Raw genomic sequence first — 18,704 nt, forward strand, 5'->3', positions numbered from 1 at the left:
ATGGTGTCCATCTTCCTCTCCTTATCTCTCCCTATCCGCCTCCACATTTATTGAGCTGCAATATCTTGGCCAGTGTGCTAAGGACTTGGGGATGAGGTAATAAGTAAGCTATCGTCCCTGCCCTTAGCACAGCCAGTCTAGTGAGGAAGCAGACAAACGTGCAGTTTTTATACCTAAGGTGTGAAAAGCGGGCACTGGCAGCACAAGGAGTGGTGTAAACTCAGATGTGGGACCCACGAGTGCTTAGGGAGGCATCCTGAAGGACCTGAGTTTTCTGGTTGAGCAAGTTATCAGATGTGGTGATGGGGGATGTGGGGAAAGTGGGGGAAGGAATTCCTGGCAGAAACCAGCAAATGTTTGAGAAAGCATGGCATCGGTAAGTTTGACCAGCTTAGCAAATGCAGGGTAGGTGTAAAGGATGAAGCAGGAGGAGCAGGCAGGGGCTACATCATAAAAGATGGTTTTAAAAGGATGGGTCCCAGATGCATCAGCTGGGATCTTGTCAGGACTACAGATTCTTCTGCCCCACCCTAAACCCATTAAAGAGGAAAAGTTGAACAGGAATACGGGGCCTAGAAATCTTTGTTTAATAAGCGCTTCTGGTTATCATTTTGATGCATGATAAAGTTTGAGAAGCCCTGTACTATGCCACAGTAAAAAATTTGGTTATTCCCCTGAAGGAAATGGGGAACTACGGGAGGATTTAGATAAGGCTACTCTTTTTTGCAGGCTCACTCTGGAAGCAGGGTAAAAGAGAGCATAATGGATGCACGGAACAGGTGTCAGTACTGGAGGTAAGTCCATAGGGAGAGACAGGGAAGAAATTTAAGACTCGAGTTAGAATGTAGCTGGGCTTCTGAGAATGTGTAAGGTCTAAGAGAAGGATTCATAACTCCTGCCCACAAGCTGTTGATAATCTAGACTGACTGGATTCAGTCCTTCTGACAATACATTCTTCCAACCCGATAGAGTGCCATCCCTGTTTATGGAGTATCTACTACTCTTTGCAAGGGTAACTCTGTGAAATCTGCTTGATTGATTTGGACAAGACCATAGGGAGGGTCTCCTTGTTTTTTATCCCCATGCTTTTTATTCCCCATTGTGGAACTGTACCACAATGGCTGTTTACTATATATAAAGCAGTGAAAGGTAGTGGTTAGAATAGTAAAATAAATTGGATCATAATTTCTCTGATACTCGTACATCCATGGTGGCATTACACCATCTAATTTATAAACACCTTCTACCTGGGCTGTATGTTGGGAATAGCACAAATCTGAACCTTATTTACAATAGCAGTGTGAGAACTACCCAATGAAAACTGGTTTTCCACTAGGCATTGAAGAGGGCCAGCCAGACTAGATGTTTCTTTCTGATAGACACATCCATCGCTATAGAGAAAAGGAGCCAGCAGGAATGTAATTTGTCGGATAATGCTGGACCAGAGGTTGGATTCTACCTTCGTGCGTATTCTCCACGGCTGGGAGGGAAGGGAAAGGGAGGTGCTTCGCTAGCTGAGAGGAGGAGAAAAATAAAAATTATTTTTTTTTTCAAGATGTTTGACAGCTATATCTTCCCGCCACCACCTTCCTTCCAAACCCATGCGGCTCCGCTTAGAGTCTGACATAAAAGGAGGAGTGACCCCCTCCATTTGTCTCTTGGTGCTTTCATTGAAAAAAGTCGCTGCACAAGGACAGAAACGAGCGCTGCTGAAAATAGGTGCATGACTTGTTGAGCATACAAATCATTTCCCCGCTAGTCTCCCAGGGAGGGGGAAAAAAAAAAAATCCCTATCACTCTGCTTGCAGCCTGTGTTCTGCATTCGGGAGAGGAGGCCGGGGCCGGTTTCAGGCGCTCCCCCAGACGTCCCCGCAGAAAACTTTTCTCGCGGGGCTGGCTCGGGCCGCTGGGCGGGGGCGCAGGCGGCGGGCGCCCGGTGTGCCGCTCTCGCGGGCCGCGGCCCCGACCTCGCGCCGCGCCTGTCTCTTTAAATTCCAGCTGCGCGGCCGGGAGACAGCGCCGCCCGGCGCCCAGGCCGGCAGGCGGCGGCTCGCTCGCGCTCCCGCTCCCGGCTGCGCGCCGCGGAGGGCTCGCTCGGCCCGCGGGCTGCTCGGCGGCGGCGGCGCGGGGCGGGGAGGCGCGGCCCGGCCGAGGAGCGAAGAAAGAGCGAGCCGGGCCGGCAGAGGCGCCGCGCCCGGTCCCGCGTCCGCGCTCGGCGGCCCCGGCGGCTCCCTTCGGGGGTGACGAGGATGTGCCTGGCTGCTGGCTTTCCCCCCCGCCCTCCTCCTTAAGACGATTTCCATAGTAACCTGATCAAGTGGCTCAGGATCGCAAACCTGAGGATCTCCGCGGCCCGCCGGCTTGACCTCAGTCAGGTAACGCTCGGATCTCGTCCTCTCCCCTGGCAAACGGCTGCGCTCCCTCCAAACTTCCTTTTGTGGACAATCGCCCAGCCCCACGCAGCCCGGGGTATTTGCAACAGCGTGCTCCTTCCCAGGTGCCTTCCACGGGTCTCCTCCCCTGCTGCTCCCCCAGGACCCACGAGCACCTTATTTAAATATATATATATTACATATAATTGTATAATATGTATATAATTTCTTCTTGGTCGCCCCCCCCCCCTTTGATTTTTCCCATCTCTGTTCTCTCGCTAGCTTTTTCCCTGAGACTAGTGATGGGGGCGCGGGGAGAAGTAGGGGCGGGGGTGGGCGGCCAGCGCGGTCCAGGGAGTGGCGGGCTCGGGTGGCTGGGCTCCGGCGGGCTACTTTGGGCATTTGGGCGCTGGGTGCGCCGTGCAGGGGTCGCGGGGAGGGCTGTCAGCCCTAGGGCGGCGGTACCCGGGAGCCCCGCGTCTCCAGACGGGCGAGCGAGGGACGCAGGCTTGGGGGGCGATGGAGCGCTCGGCTGGGTGGCTGGCGAGCGTCCATGCATCATAGCTTCCCTTCCTACTCCCCCGCCCCTCTCCGGGTTTCTCTCTTTCTCTTCCCCCTCTTCCCATTTCTTTCTTCCTTTTCTCATCGCTGGCTCCATTATCTTCCCTTCCTTATCTCTTTTCCCCCCTCCTCTCGTTTCCCTTTCTCCTTTCCCTCTTAAAAGCAAGGGGAATGGTTTGTAACCTTTGGTTTTTCCAACATGGGAAGAGCGGTGAAACCTGCAGCGTGGCCACCTCAACCTGGTCGTTTCCCGACTCGTCTTCATCCATCAACATATTTGTTTCCTGAGTCTATTGATCTCCCTTGATTCTGCAGAAATGTGTTCTGAGCTGGGCGTCTGTATGTCAGAATCAGAGTTCTGCAGCTCGCTTCAGTGCTCGCAGGAGGACGTGTATTGTAAGGACTGCTTATGTTTTAAATCCACATAAGCCATGGGTGTAAAGAAATCTATCTTTTTTTTTTTTTTTTAAACCCCTAGTTTTCTTCTCGAGGAACTTCCCTCTTAGACTGATAGACTCTTCCCTCTTTGATATTTAATTTTAGGAGAACCGAGAGACAGGTGTGTTTTCTTCTCTCAGTTGATTAGGAACATGCAACTTCTATTACCTTAATTATCTCCTCTTTAAACCTCATTCAGTTTTGCGCTTCTTAGTCCCTACAATGAGTCGATAGAGCATAACTAAGGTTCAGAGGCTTGCTTCCGAAACTCCAGGCTGGGTAAGAAAATCAAGTAGGGGGCCAGGACATTGGGACCTGCCAAAGAATAGAAAAGGCGTAGCAACTCTAGTGTGAAATACATAGCTAGATTCAGACTTCAGTACTGAAGACATGAAAATCCAATAAAATGAGATTTTTGGTTTTGGTTCTTAGCATGTGTATAACCATACTGAGTAGGTATAAGTTAAACTTACTTGAAAACAGAGCCCCTATGTAGTATAGAACCCATTCAACCTTGTTTATGTTGAAGTGATTTTCACCATGGTTTTATTTTTCTTTGAAACTTAAGATGTCTGTATCATGTGAAAACAAAGGGAGAAAAGGATGACTTCAATTTTTACCAGAAATAGGATTTATATGGATTTCCTTTGTTTCTCAAAAGATCTACTTGTTATGCTCTCAAGTTTTCCTGAGGTCAAAATATTTCAGGGGTGAAAACAATATTCAGCAATGATTTTCCTCCACTGTTTCAGCGGTGTTCATAGTTTATACAGAAAAAGGTCTCAGTTTTTAGAGAGCCCCCCTTGCCTCCTTTTCCTTTGTCTGCACATTTGTTTTTAAATTCAACTTTTAATATAGAATAAAGGATCTTGGAGGAGAGAATCAGTCAGGAAGAAGAGAAACTGGTATAATGGAAACTATACCGAAACCAAGAAAAGATAAATATTGCCACGCCACCTCACAGTGTCTTTGTTTTTAGCCATTTAAGAAGCTGCAGCTGTTTTAAATGGATTTTCCTCTGCTTAAATCTGTACCTGATACTTTTCGGATCTGGGGTCGTATTTATGCTGTTCAGATGAATATTTACAAAAGACTTAAATCTCCTTGCCAGTGATATCTGAAAAGCATGTTTTTCCCTACAACATTTTCTTCTAGTGAATGCTGATAGGAGTAATGGTCCTACGTGATTGCTTGCACCTGTCTTCTGATTTTTGGCATTCTTTGGGTATGGTGGGTTGCTCCTGACACATTTACAAGATCCTAGCACGCTGCTTGGAACTTGCATGTGTAATTAATTGTGTGTATAATAAATGTTCATTTTTGTTGTTGTTCTTTAGTTTAAGAGATGGCTTGCCCTCCTGGACATTTAGTGTTTTGATGTGATTGCGTGTGTGTGTGTGTGTGTGTGTGTGTGTGTGTGTGTGTATGTAAACGATTTAATATAAAGCCTGTTCTGACTAAGCCAGTGTGATTTGAGGTTAAAAGGTATGTTAGTGACAAGACATAAATTACTCTTATTTATAGTACATTGATCCTAAAACAGTTTTCTCCTCCTTGTGATTGTATGTTTATATGGATCACTTAATGAAAGGTTGGGAATGTTATCTGTTTTATAATAGGAAAAATATCCCTCAAGTTTACTTACCTCAAGTCCACATTTTCATCTCAAGGGATTAATAGATATTTTTGATATTTTAATAGACTGTATTGCTGAGCACTACTAATTACCAGGAATGTATTTTGTTAATTCTGACATTGGTATAAGACATCTCTCAAGTTGTCTGGAGGGCTGCAAGTGACTCATCCCTGTAACCCATGGCAACAGGAAATGGTTTTCCTGGGTGGAAGCTGAAGTGTGGACCCATATCCACACTTTGTCATCATTCAGGGACTTGATAGGAAAAGTGTGCTGCCTCCTTGGTTTGGACTGGCGTTAACTTTTTGACTTTAGTCAGAATAGCAGTTCCCCCCTTTGCAATTCCCCTTAGCTCCTCATTCACTTGAATGTTCTAAAATTCTCAGAAAACAAGTGAGTTATACTTTTAAATTTAAAAGTGTTTATAAAGAAGTGCATCTAACTTTGTGCATAGCTAGGATAATTAGGGTGAGAATAGCACCCAATCAAACATGAGAGGCATTGTCAACTTTAAAATATTGAGAGTCGGGGAGGTGTGTTTGTAAGTAGGAGCCAAGAGGCCAAGCTTATATCCTCCCTTCTCACTGTATCACAGAGTGCTTCTTGGAGTGGCTTCCTTGTTGACAGATGTCACTTAGCTTTGTTTTTCTTCCAGAAGAAAAATGGGCATAGTGATCTTTTTCCTGTTTTTTTGAATTCTCAAATATATGTGAATATGACATAATCATACATACAAATGTACATGTGTAGAAGCGGTGGATGTTAAAACACATACACACATGCTCAGAGGCAGCAGACAAGACTTCTGTCTCAGGAAAGGAAGTGTTTCCTTATACCATTGAGATATGTGTAATGATGCTGAGTATTTCCTTCCATTCAGGAAAAGGCAAATGCAGTCCTTTCTGTTCTGTGGGTATGGGTAGTCAGTGCTCAGTGAGTAATCATATAATTGAATATGCTGAATAATCCCAGCAGGTATCAGCCTTTTTAGTTATGTGAATGCAAGTGAGGAATACATTCTTTTTTTTTTTTAAACCATTTAAGATCTCCTCCTCCCCTCCTCCATTTTGTAACAAAAAAGTAATTTTCTGTTAGGTTAAGTGGACCTCAGGGTATGAAAAAATCCCCTGAGCTTTCTGCTCAGACTTCATTTTTTCCTCCTAAGTCTGACTGTCAACAGTAATATGTGATATGTGCCTCAGGTGGTGGAGTTTCTTCTCTGGCCCAGATGAAGTCTCAGGACAAGTACTTCAGTAACATAGATTCTGAGATCAATGCATCACTCAAGTTGGTTATGTAACTCAATGGTCTTTTTTTTTTCTTTTTAAGCTTGAGGTCTTTATATCTGTTTACTACTGTATTTTTCCAAACATCATAATTTTTAAAATTAGCTTGGTCCCTGTGAGAATTTAAAAGCGGCTTGTTCATTATACCGTGTTTGTACAGGCCTCCTCTTTTTTTAAATCTGTGCAGCATTTTCGTAAGAGCCGTGGCAGTTGGGACCATTGCTGGTTGTGCTTCTATGATTAACGGGGGCCTGGAGATATCAAGGTCTGGAAGCACCACCAGCGACATAGGGCCAGAGTTTTCTAGAGAGAAGACTGGAAGTCAGCGTTTTTGATAAGTGATAGAGAACAGTTCAGATATAGTCAAGAAGATTTGAAAAAAAGTTTCTGTATTTTAAAATCTTTCTTTGTAGCTATTTATATGCAGAACTCATATCCAGCTTTCATTATTTTTTCTACTGGAAGCACCTTTGAAATCTCCAGTCTCACTTGGCTTTTGGTAGGTTTGAATGCATAGTGTTGAGAAGAAATGGTTCCTTTTACATGCTTGTGTTAACAGCTACAAGCAGGACCACAAAATCAAACCATTAGTTTTTTTCCCCAATCAAAAGAAACATTTACGTTATTGAACTCCATCTTAGGCCACCTTATTAAGATGGAATCAGACACCGTGGCTGCCTGATTATATTGATGCATTTTAAGGCAGTATTGCACAGCGCTTAAAGATGTGGCTTCTTGAGTAGACTGCGTTGGGATTTGAATCCCAGCTCTGGCACTTACTATGTAGGTTACTTTTGGTACCTTTCCTAATCTGAGTCTTAGTTTCCTTCTCTGTAAAACAATTGTTGAAGGATTTTTGTAAAGACTAACTGGAAGAGGTTGTTGCTAATAATATTGAGGACTGCTTCTGACATGTAGCGCACATTCATTATTATTGTTCCATTTTGACAACAACAGCATTACCAGAAGTCCAGTTCTTTTTCTGTTGACTTTTTTCCGTCTGAGTCTGAATGTGCTTTATAATATTTGTCCACATAAGAGCTGTGCCCTTTTCTTGCTCCCCCCACCCCGTGCCAACTTCCCACCTTAGCTTTTCCTGACAATTTCAAGGTGAAAATAATGACCAGGTGCCTGGGTGATAAGAATACATTTATTTGGAAGGGTTTAATTCTCCTTATTTCCAGAAAAGCTTATTTTATATTCAGTATCAACATTATCCATAGAATTTTTTTTTAAATTCACAAATTGAAACTCGAAATCAGGATTAGCTCCAGTAGTACTATATTATATCAGCTTAGAAAATGACAAACATAAAACTTACGTTATGCTTCAGTGTTTCAGTGCTGTTTGCTCACAAGCCACACCTGCCTCTTATTACCCTAATCATAAAGCGACAGACTTTTGCTAAAGAAGGTTGCCGAATAATTTTTTTGTATGAAGTTGCTTGAAGTCTCATTGATGAGAAAACGTTGTTTAAAGGTTTGTTTCATCCTTCTTTTTTTCCTTTGTGAGCTCCAGTATAAACAGTTGCATTGAATAGGTCAATTTCTTTACATGTTGAGAGGTTGTTCTCATCTGCAAAGTGAATGTATTGGGTTAGTATACCTCTTTTTTTCCAAAACTTTCCATAATGAAAAAAAAATTAAAAACCAAAGTAGAAAAGACAAGTACAGTGGGTTTCCAAGGACCCATCATTTCGCTGCAACAAATTAGGTAACAACCTCTTAAGATCCTTCCTAGTTCTGTGATTCTCTGACCATGGAAATTCTGATTCCCTCTGGTTTTGAGAATCCAGAATATCTGCTTTTAGATAATATTGACACTATTGTCAGGAATATTGATACTAAAGTGATAGCGTTATAACACTGAGAATTTAATGGCAGGTGAACAAAATGATACATGAGCAATATGTTGGGATTAATTTGGTTCAATAGACATTTACTAAATGTCTCCCTCAAAGAAGTTAGGGCTTCCCACATGGCATGGTGGTAAGAAATCCACCTGCCAATGCAGGAGGTGCGGTTCGATCCCTGGGTTGGGAAGATCCCCAGGAGGAGAAAATGGCACCCTACTCCAGTATTCTAGCCTGGAAAATCCCATGGACAGAGGAATCTGGCAGGCTACAATCCATGGGGTTGCAAAGAGTCATACATTACTGAGCATGCACTCAAAGATGTTATCCAGTAGGATCCCATATTACCACATTTGAGATGAAATTCCCTGGTGGTCCAGTGGATAATTCTCTGCTTTCACTGCCAAGGGCCCATGTTCAGTCTCCCTTCGGGAAACCTAACATCCTACAAGACATGCAGTGTGGCGAAGGAAAATTTAAAAAAAAAAAATGGGCTATGATAAACTGTTCTAAAACTCGACTGAGCATTGTCTTTCATTTGGAAGCTTATTTTAAGATAGTAAAAGCCAGCTTCCAAGATGGTCCCCAGTGATTCTTGCCTTTTGCTATTCATTCTCTTGTTACTTTCCCACATTTACAGGGTGTTTCTCTGTGACCAGTGAAATATGGCGGATGTGATGGTGTGTGACTTGTGTGGCTAAGTTGTAAAAGACATTGCCCCTTGTGCCTTGCTCTCTTGGATGACTTGTTCTGGGAGACTCTGGCTGCCCTGTTGTGAGGATACTCAAGCTGGCCATAGAGATTGGGAGGCCTTCTGCTGACCCCCAGCACTGGGTTACCAACCACTTGGAGCATCAGCCTTGGAAGAGGGTGTTTTTAAGCCCTGGTAAAAATCTTCAGATGACTGCCGTCCTTGGTAACATACTGATTGTATCCTTTTGAGAGACCACAAGCCAGAACCACCTAGCTAGGCCACTTCTGAATTCATAACCCATAGGAACTGCATGAGTTATTAAATGTTTGAAACTGCCAAATTTTGGAGTAATTTGTTATGCAGCAACACTATGAAAACCTTAAACTGCCTCAAGATTGTTAGTGTATAAATAGTTATGATTGTTCTATAGGTAGAAGCGTCAGTTAGTAGAATTCTAGCTGTGAGACTGCTGTTTAAATCTGCATTTAGCACAGTGAATTTCTGGCATCCTAGCTTCCTTTTAAACTTTTAACTCCTCAGAATGAATCTTCTGTGGACATTATCCATAATTAAATGAGGGCAGAAGGCATGGTGTCTCTTCTTTCATTAATTGCTCACCTTGAACCTAATCTCAGCATTTCCATTTGGCAATGGATCTGTTTAAGAGGGTGGGGCTGGAGGTTGAGGGCTGGGACGTGCTTTAGCTGATGCTCAGGTAAACTTTGAGCAAGTATTGTAGTTTACTTTGAGTGTGTGTGCGCTCAATTGTGTCTGCTCTTTGTGACACCATGGACTATGGCCTGCCAGGCTCCTCTGTCCGTGGGATTTTCCTGGCAAGAATACTGGAGTGGGTTGCCTTTCCTTCGCCACGGGATCTTTCCAGCCTGGGGATTGAACCCATGTTTCCTGCTCTGGCAGGCAGATTCTGTACCACCGAGCCACCTGAGATCCCCCAGTTTACTTTCGGGCTATCCCCCAGAGAGTTCCCCTGACCCTCAGACACACAGGAAGCATTTAAAATTTTGGCTTTCATTGCCATAGACATTTTCTTCTGTTATCTTCTGAACCAGACAAGATTAAAGTGCCTCAAATAAAATATGCCCCAGTGAGGCCCTGGTGGTGTTACCTAACGTAGCCATTCTTCATGAATTTGTCTGCACTTCTGGTCTTTTGTGAATATTGTTAGACTCAGACAGTAAAGCGTCTGTCTGTTGTGTGGGATACACAGGTTTGATCCCTGGATCAGGAAGATCCTCTGTAGAAGGAAATGGAACCCACTCCAGTACTCTTGGCTGGAAAATTCCATGAATGGAGGAGCCTGGTGGGCTACAGTCCATGGGGTCGCAAAGAGTCAGATATGACTGAGCAACTTCACTTCCCTCCTTAAGCATAGTTCTGGGTTGTACATATCAAACTTTTTTTCTCATAAGTTTAAGGGAATCTAATAGGAATAAAAGATTCTGTATAACTATGACATTTTGGTACATACAAAATGACATGATTTGGAAAACCAAAAAAAGACCATAACGTCACTTTTTACTTCATGGATCTGTTTAATGCTATCTACATAAATTATCATCCCATAAACATTTAAAGGGTGACTGAATCGGAGACCTGGGTTCAATCCTTGGGTCGGGAAGATCCCCTGGAGAATGAATGGCTGCCCACTTCAGTATTCTCGCCTGGAGAATTCCATGGACAGAAGAGCCTGGTGGGCTACAGTCCGTGGGGTCACAAAGTTGGACACGACTGAGTGACTCACACACATACAAGTGGATATTAGGCACTTGGAGAACACTAAGAAGTAAGATTTTTGAGCCTTTATATTGGCGTGAATATTATTTTCATAAATGAGCCATTAGTCTCATTCTTTGGAGCTTAAGGTTTTAGTACATTTGCTTTTTAATTTGTCAGGTAGGGTTACTAATAGGATTCTTTTGCCTCTGAGAATGTTTTCAGATCCAAGTTTATCTCAGTATAAAACAGTGATGGTGTTCACTGACCTGTACCAATATCATGCTCTCTGGGAATTGAAATTGATTTTTTTTGGTCCTTGGTATGTGCGTTTGCTATTTGAACAAGCATCACCTGAGATGGCTTAGGAAAACCAGTAAGTAGATGTTCAGAAATTAGTTTTCAAGACATCACAAATTAGTTGCATCACAAGCCTCAGGAGAAAAATAATGAAGTCACTAGCTCTTCTTGATATTTTTATGTTTGAGCACAGTGTGTGATAAGAACTGCCTTTAGAGCTGAGGATAAGCAACATGTCTGGTTTTTCTGTTCTTTGAAGATGTAGAAATTAAACTACTATTCATTTCCGGTGAAAAGGCTATATGGCAGATGTGTATAGAGTCTGGGAGTGTTTTCATAAATGTCTTCTGCTAAGCAGGTTTTTGTTGGATAATGTGACTCATCTTATGTGCTTGTTTTATGTTCTTTGCACACTTGATGTGGCTTTAATTTACTCTATAAAGTAAGCATGATTTTTAAGAGAAAGTTTTAGGTATATATTAATTACTTTCTGTACTGTGATGAGGATAACAGGGGTACAGAAATGAATAAGACAAGGTCCTTGCCCTAGAGGAAATTGGGATGTGCTTAATTAATTTAAAATTTTTTTCAGAGTATTTAGCTGCTTATTTATGGTGGACTTTACAAGTTAGGGTTAGGCTGCACTCAACACAAATCCAGTTAAATTATGTTACCATAATTGAGAGTTATCCTGAGTTCTACACTGTTAATGAATGCTAATACTCTTTTGAAGGTCTCCTATGTATGGCCTCAATAACCACAAAGGCTTTTCTGCCTACAGCAGATAAACTCTCAATAATGTCACAGGAAGTTGCATTAGAAATTCTGCCATTACCTATTTTTTAACTGACTAGCTAGTTGTGTCTGTTCAGTGTATTCCCTATAGGGCAAATGTCTGTATCATACTTGGGAGATTATATATATATATGCCAGAATTGAAATGCATCTTATGAATGTTTAAGTAAATTTTCTGATATTTGTGCTTGCTACTTGCATGCTTTAAGAATTGAGGTGGGGATTAGGTAGTATGTTAGAATCCCAGACATACCTGAATCTGTTCTGTCAATTACCTTTGTCCCTGTTCAGGGCCCCTAGGGAAGATAAGTGCAGGCAATAGCAGCCAAATGGTAATCAGAATACCACTTTATTAATTGCTTGAGCTGGGGCCAATTACCCTTGATGCAGGTCTCTTTGGAAAGAAGTGGTTTTGAGCATGTACTCTTGGCTTGAGTCCAAATATATATGTATTTAGTCTTGATATGCTCTGATCTAGCCATAGTTTGGGAAGGAAGTCAGGAAGAGAAAGAAATGATCATGTCCCAAGAGGGGTCCTAATTTCAACTTAAAAACCACGTAAAACTAGAAAGTAGAAAGAGAGAGGGACTAGATCTTGGTTTTGTTGTCTTTAAAGTGTGGTGACCCTGCTCCCTCATAATTAAACTCCAGTCATTGTTTTTGTGTCTGACCTACCAGAAGAGCAATTCCTTCTTTGACAGGGGTGGACAGAGGAGTTCCTGATGAGGAGGGAGAGATCCATCTGGATAGATTCATCATAGTACGGGTCACAGTCACTTATCTGAAAGCCTAGGGGCAAGAAATATTTCAGAATTTGCACTTTCTCATGTTTTAGAAAGACAGGAGTGTATGTGTGTGTGCATGTATATGTGTATATATCATGTAACAAACCCAGTGTGACCTGTGACAGCTTCTCTAGACGTAACATATGACTATTTCTGTAAGAAAATCCTTGAATATTCAGAATAAGTGAGCAGGGTGGACAGAATAATGCCCCCTTCCTAAAATGTCCATGTTCTAATCCCCAGAACCCGTGAATACATCACCTTTCATGGCCAAAGAGGACTTGAAATTTGTGATTAAGGTTTAAGGACTGTGAGATAAGGCCATGATGCTGGATGGGCCCCGTGTAATCACAGGGGTCCTTGAAAGCAGGGGACCTTGCCCAGCTGTGGTGGGAGGACGAGCTGTGGTGATGGAGACAGAAGATGCTACCTGGCTGCCTTCGGAAATGGAGGAAGGGGGCTGGGGTGAAGAAACGCAGGTGGCCTCCGGAAGTCAGCAAACACAAGGAAACACTGTCACCTCGAGCCTCCAGACAGGAATGCCGTCCTGCTGACACTCTGGTTTTGGCTCAGTGAGCCCACTGTTGCACCTCTGCACTCCAGAACTGTAAGACAGTACATTTTTTAAGCTACTACTTCAGTGGTAACTTATTACAGCAGCGGTACAAAACTAATACGGGCTTCCCTGGTGCCTGCATTGCAGGAGACCCAGGTTTGATCCCTGGGTTGGGGAGACCCCCTGGAGAAGGGTATGGCTACCTGCTCCAGTACTCTTGCCTGGAGAATTCCATGGACAGAGGAGCCTGGCGGGCTACAGTCCATGGGGTCACAGAGTTGGACGCAGCTGAGCGGCACTAACACGGATGCAGTGAGATAATGACTACAGCCTTATTTTACTTCAGGTCTAGTTATGTGAAACCTTTGGATTTGCAGAGCTTTTTAGATTATGAATTGCACTTAGGAATTGTGAGCCTGTAAAAGAAATGGAAAGTCTTGATGTTTTAACTGGATGACTTTACGGTGTTTGAATTAATCATGGGATGAAGAGTTCTTAGGAGGAAAGCCTTTTAGTTGTTATCATCTGAATACTTGAGCCTCTGGTGATTTCTTTGTATGCGTGTCCATTGCCTGTACGGACCTTACACTGGTTGATGATGGCTCTGGCCAGCTTGCCCCGTGGACCTCGGTTCACCTAGATTTAGATTAAAGTAATATATATGGAGGGACTCAAACTCTGAAGTACTGTGTAAATGTTCGTGGTCCTTGATGATGATATTCATTATTGGGCAGCTGCCTCCTGTCCCTCCTTCCTTGTAGAGGGGTTGGAGGGGAAGACATACCGCAGGATGATTTTGTGAGTGTGGCTGTGGGTTGCTTCTTCCTTCTGCCTCTGAGAAATCCGTCCCCTACGGACGTGGCATCTGGGATGAACGTCTCAGCACAGAAAGGCTGCATACCATGGGCTCATCCACGGACCCCCATTCTCAACCATTTAGTTACATTAAGTGAGTAAGAAATGTCCATCTTCTGCTCCTTCCCAGAAAATAACCTGCAAAGTATAAAGCATACTTTAGAATACAAGGCAGCAATTCGCGCTCAGGAGGCAATATTTGTTTTATTTTGTTGTGAGGCTGTGTCCTTGTAGTAGATGCCATGATTCTGGAATGACTGTAGTTGTCTGATACACGTTTGAAGGTTATACCTTCAGTGAAATGTTTCAGCATGATGATGCTAGCTCTGATTCAAATTAAAATGCTAACATCTAGCTTGCACCTTACACTGTCCTTGGTCTATAAGTGAAACTTCAGGAACATCATTTCCCTGTTGATTCCTTTGCTCATTTGCTGGGAGAGTGAGTGTTGCTTTGCCTGGTGCTGGGTGGTGTGGGTGTGTGGTTGTGTTACTGTTTTTCTTTTTTCTTCTAGAAAATTGGTAGATTTTAAGCTGTGGTTTATGACCAAATACATGACTTTAAACGTTTTTTCTCACTGAAGACTATATCTCCTCTTTGTCCCCACAAGCACATCACCCTTACCCATAACACAACCCTTTTCTTCCCCAACATCTTCAGTAGGAGACATCTGAAATCTCTTCTAAGCTTCTGATGGAAGTTATTGTGAATCAAATACAACCTTACAACGTACCCTAGACAAGAGACTGTGTTGAGACTTCATGTGTGTGTCATCAAGAACAAGATGGCTAGTTGTGCAAAGTTGTGTTCCCAAATGAAGATCTAGACTGTTGGGAATTCCGGAGAGAAATTTTATTTGAAATCTGTCTTAAAATTTAGCAGTGATGTATAATCATAAATTGGTTTTCATGCTTATAGACTCTACTGAATTTACTATGAAGTAGTTTCAGAACCTAGGGAATGTGTTATTCTTCACACCACAATGTATTAGGCTTTGGGCTGTGTTCTGGGTTGTAAGTGGCCTGAAAAAGGATCTAGACTTTGCCCTTAAGGAGCTTATGCTCAGCAGGTAAGGTAAGCCTTGTACAAAGGAAGAAGTAGGTGGCTAGTTCTCTGGACGATTAACTTGTGTCCGTGCAGAAGAGCAGATGAAGGAGGGAGGGAGGCTTCCTCCAGATGGGAGAATACAGTGTGCTTGATGGAGGAAGTGTCATTTGAACCATTAAGGTTAGGAAACCATTCATGCAAAATTTAATCTGTACCATTGCATACGGGCCTCCAGGACCTAGCTCTGCCTCTCTCGCCTCTGGCCACCTTCACCTTCCACTCCAGCCACACTGAGCTGTTCATAGCGTCCTACAAGCATCGTGCCCTTCACACTTGGGACCTACGCTAACAGGTCTAGTTGCTGTACAGTGAGAGTTCCATGTTGAGTGTGTATATATATATATATATATATATATTTTTTTTTTTTTTTTTAAAACTCCTCTTAAGACATAGACGTGACTTTCTGTAAATAACGTCTTCCTGGTTCTTCAGTCTTGCCATCCACAAGGTCCTGGAATTCCCGAGCTTATATGTAGGTGATGTTCACCTCCAATAATGCCACCTATGCCATCTTTGCTTATTTTTTGAAACGTGTACTGCTAAATGGATGACAGAGAAAATAGTTGTTCTTAAGGATCTCACTGCTGGAGAGACTAACAAACAGTTTTAATGTGAAACTTCCGTAGCCATACTAGACGTGTGACGAGGACGCCTGGGAGAGCAGGAGTGGGGGTGACCGTTCCTCCTGCTGGCAGGGCCTCAGGGATGAATGCCCAGAGAGGAGAGGCTCAAAGTGAGTCATGGAAGATGAGTGGGAACCTGCCAGATGGACACAATGGAGGAGGATGTTTTGGGATGTGACTCTGCAAGTGTGCAAAGCCATAAGGGAACATGAAAAGTTAGAGTACAGTCAGTCCCCACCAGCAAAATATGTGTTGGGGTGGGTGCATCGTGATGAAGCTGGAAGGGCAGGCAGAGAAAGTGTATACATTCTAGATCAAGGAGTTGTACTTTATTCTGCAAGTATCAATTGTGGAAGGATGTTAAACAGGGGAGCCTTATGTCTAATTCCCTTCAAAAGCAGATACCAGGATTATAGTATCTTAATAAAAAAATTGTTCAGTGCAAAAGCAATAAAGGAAAGTGAAGTCGCTCAGTCGTGTCCGACTCTTTGTGACCCACTGGTCTGCAGCCTCCCAGGTTCCTCCGTCCGTTGGATTTTCCAGGCAAGAGTACTGGAGTAGGTTGCCATTTCCTTCTCCAGGCAATCTTCCCGACTCGGGGATTGAACCCAGGTCTCCCACAATGCAGGTGGGCGCTTTACCCTCTAAGCCACCAGGGAAGCCCTACCATGTGTCAACTAAGAGTTGAGGCTTCACAATATGCTGACATTTCTTATAGGTTGTGTGAGTGTGGGCAAATTATGTAGCTTCTCTGCATCTCAGTTTCTTTATCTGCTTAGTGGGCATGATAATACCCCTGTTGCAGAATCGATGTGAGGATTTGGTGACTTACTGTTGCTAAAGAACCCAACTATTATACTAAGTACACAATAATTAAGTGTACATTTACTATGCATTTTGATTTTATTAAGAATAAAGACTAGATGTCCAGCAAGAACTTGATGTGAAAACTGAAAGAGTCCTTAAAAGTCAGTTGCAGCATGTATTGTTATATGTGCTAAGTTGCTTCAGTCGTGTCCCACTCTTTGCGACCCTATGGACTGTAGCCCCCCCAGGCTCCTCTGTCCATGGGATTCTCCAGGCAAGAATACTGGAGTGGGTTGCCATTTCCTTCTCCAGGGGATCATCTTTCTGACCCAGGGATTGAACCCACCTCTCTTAAGCCTTTTGCATTGGCAGGCAGGTTCTTTACCACTGCACCACCTAGGAAGGCCATTTCAAGTTTATAATAAAAGCCCAAAGCCATAGGCTGAATGTTACATATGTCCTGAAATCTGAGATGGTCATGTTTACCTGCTTGAAGAAGGGTCCTTAAGAAAATGAGATGTTAAAAAAAAAAAAAAAGAAAATGAGATGTGGTAGAAAGCAAAAATGAGGCAGTCTGTGGCAAATAGCGTGTGTGGGGCCTTGACTGGGATTAGCCACATTTGGGTGAGGCTTTTGAAATCCCACCCCGCAGTCAGCAGCATTGTGTTGGGATATCAGGAAAGATGGCGTCTTCATGTGATGCAATCGACAGAACACAGGGAATGTTGGAGATTGAAAGAGCTGCCCCTGCTGTGACTCAGTTGGTCCAGAGAAATGTGAGCGGAAGCTAGGGCACCAAAATGATGTAAGGGTTTGGCATGGCTTTGCTGGCCTGGCCGAGCAATTATCAGTGAAATGTGGATAACCACAGAAACGTGTGTTTGAATGGTCGCTTGAAAATCTCTCACATATCCTTAGGTATCACAATTCAGCTGATAGTAACCACTTATACATAATAAATCTTTCTCAGAACAGAATGAGACACAGATTAATGCTTCAACTGGTGAATGTACTGATGTATGTAGTATTGCTGCTGCTGCTGCTGCTAAGTCGCTTCAGTTGTGTCTGACTCTGTGTGACCCCATAGACGGCAGCCCACCAGGCTCCCCCATCCCTGGGATTCTCCAGGCAAGAACACTGGAGTGGGTTGCCATTTCCTTCTCCAGTGCATGAAAGTGAAAAGTGAAAGTGAAGTCGCTCAGTTGTGTCTGACTCTTAGCGACCCCATGGATTGCAGCCTACAAGGCCCCTCCGTCCATGGGATTTTCCAGGCAAGAGTACTGGAGTAGGGTGCCATTGCCTTCTCCGGTATGTAGTATTAGCACAAAGCACTTCACAGACACAAGCATTCTAACACTTGAACTCCTGTATACCAAGACATATTACATATATCATTGGTCTTTCTGTTAGTGAACAAAATCAAATGTTTTTATGAGATGGAAAGGTGGACTGAGACTTCCTAGCATTTTATTAATTGATGATTACATTTTTCTTTGCTGTTTTGAAAAGTGTTTTTGCTTCCCTTTTACTGTAGCAAGCTTTTAAGGTAATAACCATGATAATTTTTTTTAATGTGGGGTGTGACTTATTTTTTTAACTGGAAGGTGATTGTGTTATAATGTTGTGTTTCTGCTGTACATCCAAGTGAATCAGCTACACGTATACATATATTGCTTCCCTCCCGCTCCTCCCTCTTCTCCCATCCCACCTCTTGAAGTCATCACAGAGCACTGGGCTGAGCTCTGTCCCGTTTTACGCATGGTAGTGTATATATTGGAGAAGGCAATGGCACCCCACTCCAGTCCTCTTGCCTGGACAACCCCATGGACAGAGGAGTCTGGTAGGCTGCAGTCCATGGGATCTCGAAGAGTCGGACACGACTGAGTGACTTCACTTTCACTTTTCACTTTCATGCATTAGAGAAGGAAACGGCAACCCACTCCAGTGTTCTTGCCTGGAGAATCCCAGGGACGGGGGAGCCTGGTGGGCTGCCGTCTATGGGGTCGCACAGAGTCGGACACGACTGAAGCGACTTAGCAGCAGCAGCAGCAGCAGCAGTGTATATATGTCCGTGCTACTCTCAGTGTGCCTCACCTTCTTCTCCCACTCGTACAAGTTTATTCTCTATGTCTGTGTCTCTATTCCTCTCCTGAAAACAGGCTCATCAGTACCGTTTTTCTAGGATCCATATATATGTATTAATATATGATATTTGTTTTTTCTGGGAGTATTTTTATTTCACTGACTTTCCAGGGAAAATTGAGGTGTCCCTAGTTCATCAGGTTAAACAGCAGGACTTTTAA

At 43.4% G+C, this 18,704-nt stretch overlaps 1 protein-coding gene across 1 annotated transcript in view; it reads left to right on the plus strand.

Moving 5' to 3' along the window:
• The first annotated feature begins 2,287 nt into the window (after positions 1-2,287).
• Positions 2,288-18,704, plus strand: part of NAV3 (neuron navigator 3) — an 893,819-nt gene continuing 877,402 nt past the window's right edge. The window contains exon 1 of the mRNA XM_059886494.1: positions 2,288-2,375. The gene's annotated coding sequence lies outside the window, so the exon portion shown is untranslated. The remainder of the gene's footprint in view (positions 2,376-18,704) is intronic.

This window comes from Bos taurus, chromosome 5, assembly GCF_002263795.3.
Source record: "Bos taurus isolate L1 Dominette 01449 registration number 42190680 breed Hereford chromosome 5, ARS-UCD2.0, whole genome shotgun sequence".
NCBI lineage: Eukaryota > Metazoa > Chordata > Mammalia > Artiodactyla > Bovidae > Bos > Bos taurus.